This window comes from Limulus polyphemus, unplaced genomic scaffold (assembly GCF_000517525.1).
Source record: "Limulus polyphemus unplaced genomic scaffold, Limulus_polyphemus-2.1.2 Scaffold426, whole genome shotgun sequence".
In the NCBI taxonomy this organism is placed as follows: Eukaryota; Metazoa; Arthropoda; class Merostomata; order Xiphosura; family Limulidae; genus Limulus; species Limulus polyphemus.
This window is the reverse complement of record NW_013666036.1, coordinates 124,598-132,522: the sequence shown is the minus strand read 5'-3', so window position 1 is coordinate 132,522 and position 7,925 is coordinate 124,598. Positions and strand designations below refer to the sequence as shown.

Here is a 7,925-nt window from a genome sequence, read left to right as displayed (position 1 = left end):
AAAAGTGGCAGGAAGAATATGGTATCCAGAAGTTGCCCTGGCCAAGCCAATCTCCTGACATGAACCCCATCAAAAACCTCGGGGCCACACTCGACCGGCAAGTCAAGAAACAACAAAAAAAACAACTTCGAAGAACGATCTTAGCAATGAACATGGGTAAGAGTTGAAAAGTGGTTGACCATACTATCGTCTACACAAGGAGTACATCAAATAATATCTTTTGTATAAAAATGTTTAGAAAAAATTAAATTCAGATAAATAACAAACATAATGTACTTGATATATTCCTTTAGAATAATAAAAGTATTATAAAAATATTCAAACATTAAAAGATATTGATGTATAATACAGTAAAGTGACTTTCTATAATATTTTGACTGATATCAGAACACCAGTTGAAGTTCACCACTTCCTGCATTTATCTTGCCATTCACTGACAAAATATATATTGTGAAATGTTCATCTACTGAATGCTCTTAAAAATCACATTTCATAATGAAAAACATATTTGTTATTTTTACAGTAGTTAAATAAATACATCTAAAAATAAAATCATACAATGTTTTAAGAAACAAAGGTTCTCTTTTAAAGGAGAGTAAAACACAATTCTCAAAATGATGGGATGAAGAAGTATTTTTATCTGTATTTATTTGACTAGTGCAATATTATATAACATTTTTTTTAATTAATTACATTTAATTTTACCTAGTACAAGCCTCAATGAGGATAAATCTCTTCAATCAATAGTTGACACAATCTAAAAATTAAGGTGGTGATTTAGTTTAAATCAACACAATTTTATTGAATTTGATGGTTTACAAAATAGAAATGAGCAAATTATGGTTAGAAGTGTTTCAGGAGTAAGTGATGTGTAATTAGACCTCATGAAAGTATATACTAAGTTGGAATAATCTCAATGGATTGAATATTGTTCTGTCTTTCTTTTCATATAATTTAACTTTAAATTTTTACAAACAGATATCAGAACATGCAGCATTCTAAGTCCCACCTACATGTATACTTAGCTGAAAGCCTTGAACATCAACCAAAAATCACACTAAGTTCTTTTCTGTTTTTCAATAAATTCCTGTGATAAAAGTTTATTTTACACTTTTCAGTACTAAAAACTCATTTTCATGATCAGTCCAAAACTTAGAATGTCCTAATTTTCAATGCCTGTTTGCTTATGAAAGGAAGTTTTATCTTTATCCATTTTTACAGAACAGTTTATCCTAACATATACTAAAATCATTTTTCCATTCCTCATGCATGCTTTTGTCCCTAATACACCTTGGTTTGAGTCAAGCCCAACTGGCACTCATGTGGACCCCAAACAAAGCTGACCAATCACTGTTGCTTCACACTCTGCTCACACCAAAATAACAGTAGGATCGCCACCAGAACTGTATGCACACGTTAAAGGTTTTCTTATTTTTTCATAGAAGCAAGGAGGCATAAGTGTTATAGGTGGTGTTGAATGAAACGTATTCACACGTGCACAATTATATGTGGTACTTTCACGAGTTCCTTCAGTGAAAGTGATAAGTATTAAGCTCGATTAAAAAAAAAGGCAATAAAAAAAATGTTGTATTCAGAAACATTTTGTACAGGAAGAATTAACAAACATGATTTAGAAACAGATATTTATTATTAAGCAGTGAATTGATGATCGAAAGTAGTTAAAGAGTCTAGTTATACATTAAGATTAGTTAGGACTGATGTAACTAACTAGCCTTCAGTTTACCAACTTATTTAAAAACTACTGACTACCAGTGGGGTTCTCACATAAGAAATTTGACGCACAAGTAGTTTAAAAAAATCTGTATAAAAAGCCAAAAGGATCCCTATGGTCTCCAGTATCAAATTCTAAGGCTACTATAAGAATCAGTAAACAGGGGTTCTGTGAAATCTACAGAATTCTAATCTTTCAAGAAACACCCTATTCCTATAAGTCAGTAGCATTACAGTATAAATCAAGGAATCACAGTAAAGTGACTAAATACCAAGTTTAGTGATATAACCCTAAAGTAATAACTAAATAAACATACAAGCCAACATTAGGAAATGGCTGAAACTTGTCAGCTTGCATAGTTATTACTATGATAGTAGTTCTGAGAAAAAACTCAAACTACTGTATTATTATAACAAGTACCAATCACCTTATTACTTACATAATGTTAAGGCTACTGTGAAGCTTTAGTTTAAAAAATTAAGCAAACATCAAGGACAAACTTATTAGATACACTAATTGGATTTATCAAGAAACAAGAATGGTTAAAACACAACTAACCTGGAAAACCTGAAAGAAATATTGAACATTGTTCTCTGATCTTTTAACAATTTGAAACCTACAAAAGGTTTACACGTGTATAATGTATTACAGATTATAGGTTCAGAATATTTACAGTGTATCCCAACATTTAAAAAACTTCACATCTATATTTTTTAATTTCATTGACTTAAAATAAGACCCAAAACTCGAGTGCTTTCGATTAGTTGACTATTCTTCTTCAGGAGAACAAAATTAAGTCCCTTTGTTCTCCTGAAGAAGAACAGTCAACTATTCAAAAGTGCTTGAGTTTTGGGTCTTATTTTAAGTCTATTACACTTTATACGTGATCCTTTGTGCTAACTCTTTTATCAAATTTAATTTCATTGAATATTGTTCATGATAATAATGAACCACTTTAGTATACAGGCCACCACTGGTTTTTACCTTCTATTAATTTAAGTTCTTATTATACATAGTTAATATTAGTTATATAACAGTTCTGTATATTGTATTATACTATATCATTAATTTAATGATTTTTTTTTATAATTACTTTCTTTGCCATATTAAGCAGTGTTGTAACTTCCCTTTTTAAGTCATATATTTCTTGAAGTTTCTAGAGGCGTTTCCTTTTTGGCTTTTGCAGAAGATTTAACATTGTTTATTACTTCTTGTAGCCAGATCTATGCATTTGTTAAAAGTCAGGGGCTTGTTAAAGTATGAGTACCAGTGCTAGACACACCACACAGGATTTTTAGCATGTTGTTTTTTTTCTATTACATTTAACTTTGTTATGTTTTCATGAACAGTTCACATATATTATTTTCTTAACCTTATTTTGTGTCTTCATAAACCAAATGTTTTGGTTGCACAATAACAAAATTACTGCTATTAACTTGATGCAGTTTAAACATCAATATGTGTTACCATAAGTTTGTCAATGTCAAAGAGAAGGAGTGGCTTACATTTTCCATTGGTCAAGACACATTTGGGAAAATCAGAAAGAAAAATAAGGCATATTACACTAGGTTACATTTTTAAAAGAAATATACTTTTATGACATTATTTCCAGCCAACAAGAAGTATTTTTGTGATCCCAATTAAGGTTTACTATATTATTGAGTTGTTACTACTTTCATTAACAGTATTGGTTATGCTATTAGTATTAATATACAAAATGTGATTACTTTATAATTTTATTAATATACTTTAGATTTAATATATGTATTTTGAACTAACCTAAATCTCCTAAGCTGGCCAAACCTTGCAAGATGTTATTCAGTTTATGGTTGAAATAAAAAAAAACAGCTTCCAAATGAAATCTCTTCTATTTTATCTCACATTTAATAAAAGTAATACATTATATATAGACAAGAAATAAAAAACAAATGCCAATTTTATTTTCTTATTATATAAGACATGATAAAAAATTAATGTCTTAGTAATACTAATAGTACAGTAACTACTTTTTCAATTAATCATTTAATGTGAAACTAAGTAAAACTAAAAAAGTGAAAGTAAAAGCTATGGATTCAGGTTTACTGATTACTGACAATAAGAAACTTATTCCCCAATATTGGAGTTTTTTGACAAAGTATGTAATGTTAGGGACCCCAAAAAATACTAAGTAGCAGTACCAAACATTTCCCTTGAGCATTTGATGCCTCAAATAAACAACATTTTTCTTCGGCCTTGCAAGTTGCATTCATGATACTGATATTGTACTATCCATTATTTCAGTCTAACTTCATTTCTAATTACAACTTCTAACTAAGTTAATAAATTCATAAAAACAAATATTACAGTTGCGTTAAACATTCATTCCTAACACGAACAAATATGACCCTAACTAATAAAAAAAATAAACAACAAATAACTGCTTACCCGTTACCGTACGTCCGTGGCCATCAAAATTTGTGCCAGATGTGAGTAATACTGATACAATATATACTACCATTCGTACACCATTTTGATACTTTACTTCTACTTAGCGCCATCTGTAAAATTATCATTTTAACCATGGTATCTGAAAAAGACAGGCAAATTGTCAGAAGTGCAAAGGTTTCATTGGGTTTCCAGTTAGAGTTATTTTAGGAAATTTTTCTTAAACTGCTTATTCGTTCTTTTCGGTATTACAAAACTTTATTCATCAATTCATATTATATACTAATGAAATTAAGAAAATGTGACATAATAAAACAATACAATACAAATTAAAACAAACAATTTACATAATAACAATTTAGTGAAAAGTAACTACACACTAAGGATAAAAAATACAATTTATGAATAAAACTACAATTCACGAATTAAAGCCAAATATATCAAAACATATATATTTTTGTTTAATTTGTTCGATGAACTCATAAAAAGCGCTCTACCAGATAGTCTATATATCTTACATAATTAAAAAAAATTAAATTAACTTGGCAAGTTGACGGATGCACAACCCAGAGTGTGCCTTCAGTCAGGTTTGTTTTTGTATAAATTCAATGGGAAATGGGCAATGGGGCATACAAGATAAATAAAAAAAAATGTGAATTTAAAAACCTGCCAATAGGGATCGTAAAGAAAGTAAGGAAACAAGGCTGGGGATAGTGTAGGCATTATTTACTCAAACTACAAACTCCTTTTTTGGCTCCATGCTGTTACCTAGTGTTACATTTGTAAGAGTCAAAATAGGGATTTGCAGCTTCAGTAAATAATGTCTACAATATCTCCAGCCTTGTTTCCTTATTTTGTTACAATCCCTATCAGCTGATTTTTAAATTTCCAATTTTTTATTCATCATTATTTTTGCTAGCTTGTTTTATGCTCAACTATGGGCAAAGAATTACTTGATATGGTAGCTAACCATATACATTATAATGATAATAAACATAACTAGTAGCTAGCTGATACGGTTTATGATGATTTACTGTAGCTATGGGCTATTTGATCGCATTAGTTCAAGATGTAAAATGTTAAACTGTAGCTGGAGATTTGTTTGAGAGTAAAATGAGCATTTATAGTTTCTGTGTACCTAAATTCTCTATTATAATGCATAGGCAAATATATACCTAGACTAAGACACAGCTCCACTAAGCATGAAAAAAATTACCAGTAGAAAAGCAGCTTTTTCAAATAAATAATATACATCTAAAACATCGCTTTAGATAGACATTCGTGTCTTTTAAAGTAATTATTCTACAAATGTATGTATTACAAGTTAATATTATGTGTACTGATTTTTTTACTCATTCACTTCATACGTAATATAGGGGTTGGCTCCCTAAAGACACCGATTGTATAATGTACAAAGCATTGAGTATCTTCCCATTACAATCATGTAATGTTCATCTATTATTGGCTGGTAATTCCCGTTTCTCCCTGCATTTAAGCTTTTAAAAAGAATATCAGATATTTGTAAGAAAGCAAACTTCGTTTCTTCTCTATGTGAGGATTCTCCTAATCATTCCATCATGATCAAATATGTGTTAAAGAGATTTAAAAACTTCGGGGAGCCTTCATTTGTGCTCTTCTCCCTTCTCTCTTTGTTCTACACATACATGCCTATCTTTTAACTCCCCTTAACTGAAAAAGGCTAGCGCTTTCTCTCGCACACTCCTTCAACAAAATAGGCTTGCTTCCGCCATATATTTTGCTTTGCTTGCGTATACTCGCAAGAATCAGTTATACGATGACTTTACAAAAACGTTTGGTATCGGTAAATTTTCGCTTACGTTGTGTTGCAACAAGAACAGAATAAATCAAATCTTCATTAAATGGAAGGATAATAGTCAGTATATGCTGCAAATGACACTTGATCACACAGCTGAAATCAAGACATCAAAAGGTGAAGAAATATGTTTTTGGAACTTGAAATGTCATGCAAAGCACATGCAAGAAGCAGGAGCAATGTACTCGGTTTTGCTTTTCTTAAAATAGCTTAACATTTTATTTTTTTCGCACATTGCTATTGTAGTTGATTTAGTCAAAACAGCTCAGGATATTTAAAGCCATTTTCATCGGAGCAACGTCGGATATTCTGCTAGTGTAAAATATAGAATAAATAAATCGACTTTTCAATACACCTGTGATCTTCGCGGTGCCTTATTAAGTATTATTCAAAATATTTGGGTGCAATATACCAATCCATTTTTGTTGTAGACTGGTAAGAGAATAATAATAAGAAGAAGAATTACAAATGGGCCGTTTTGAGCAGATTTAATTTTTCTCGTAAATCTAATATGCGTGCTTTTTGAGGGCATTTTAATATGTTTATAACCTTAGCAGTCCATAGTAAAGGTTTTAAAATGTTGTTTGAACTGAATCTTTATTGTTTAAGGTGCTTTTTGCCCTAACGTTCTACTTGGGTTTTGTGCAATTCCTTGCGATCCCAATTATAAACCACTATCGTGGTTCATGATAATGGCGCCAAATATAACATAGCTCTGAAATTAGTTAATGGACGGCTTTAGCTTGAGGAGGAGGGTCTAACATTTCAAGTGAGACCAGACCTGTTTGTCACAGTTGAAATTAACATTAATAGTGTTAAGTACCTTATATTATTGGACTTTAAATATTAAGTCACCAAGTCACGTGGCAAACCACGGCCGATATAACGTAGAATAATATGAGCCAAAGATACATTTTGACATTGTTTGGCTTTTAAGAGATATAGTGTGATGCCATCAATAAATGATAGATTTTGGGGAAGGGTATGTAACAGCCCTTGTAAATGCAAAATATTCATACATTCAGATCATAAAGATATGTTCAGATTGGGGCTTTAGATTTTCCAACATGGGGATATCCCTTTTTCTTATTAACATTAGAAAGCATAAAAGTTGAATTAAGTTGGGGAATTAGGTTCATCCAGGTAAAAAGATGTGCTATTATATACAAATCGTAATTCAGCCGTGGTAAGCAAAGTGCAGTTTCTTGAACAAGTGAAAATCCACGAACACAAAGATTTGTGATAAAAGCAACGGTACCTAACATAATCAGTAATATTTTTTGTCTGGAAACGAGGCTAACAGGCAACGTTGCGACTGAAAGTTCAGTAGTTGTTTGCCGATTGTTTAGTCTAGGCTTCATTGGAAAGATTATGAGCGTTTCCTTTATCTGTAGTCTCGTTTACGGCTTTACCGATTACTTTGAATACAATAGGAATTGAGACTACATTATATTCACTTATGCATGCCAAAAAATGCTTGAACTGTTCTTGAATTTGGGATTAGAACGTCCCTTTAACATCAGCTAAGAAGAACTTTCATGGTGTTAGAAAAACACGTAGGTTCAATAAGTCTTGATAGAAATGAATGAAAACCCTATAACTCGAGCGCTTTTCGAAATCTTCGCTTTTAAATCTTCGAACACCCTTGGTGATTGATATATTTTCTCTAAACTATTAACTTTACACCAAAATAACTACTACAGACATAGACGTTTACGAAAGATAGACCTTTCTTCTTCAGGTGTCCCTGAAGAAGAAGAAAGGTCCATCTTTCGAAAGCGCTCGTGTAATAGGGTTTTTATTCAATTCAGCAAAAAAGAACTGATAGTCATAGACACGCTCAAATCTAACGGTAATGTTGTCATTATTAAACCAGACAAAGGAAACGGTACAGTTATTTTGGATAAAGAAGATTACATTGACAAAGTAACACAG

The 7,925-nt window shown here is 31.2% G+C and overlaps 1 protein-coding gene across 1 annotated transcript in view; it reads right to left on the bottom strand.

Annotated features, from left to right (window-relative positions):
- The window catches only part of LOC106458179 (solute carrier family 12 member 8-like), a 47,773-nt gene extending 43,519 nt beyond the window's left edge, over positions 1–4,254 (bottom strand). The window contains exon 1 of the mRNA XM_022384320.1: positions 4,157–4,254. The gene's annotated coding sequence lies outside the window, so the exon portion shown is untranslated. The remainder of the gene's footprint in view (positions 1–4,156) is intronic.
- Positions 4,255–7,925: the final 3,671 nt, after the last annotated feature.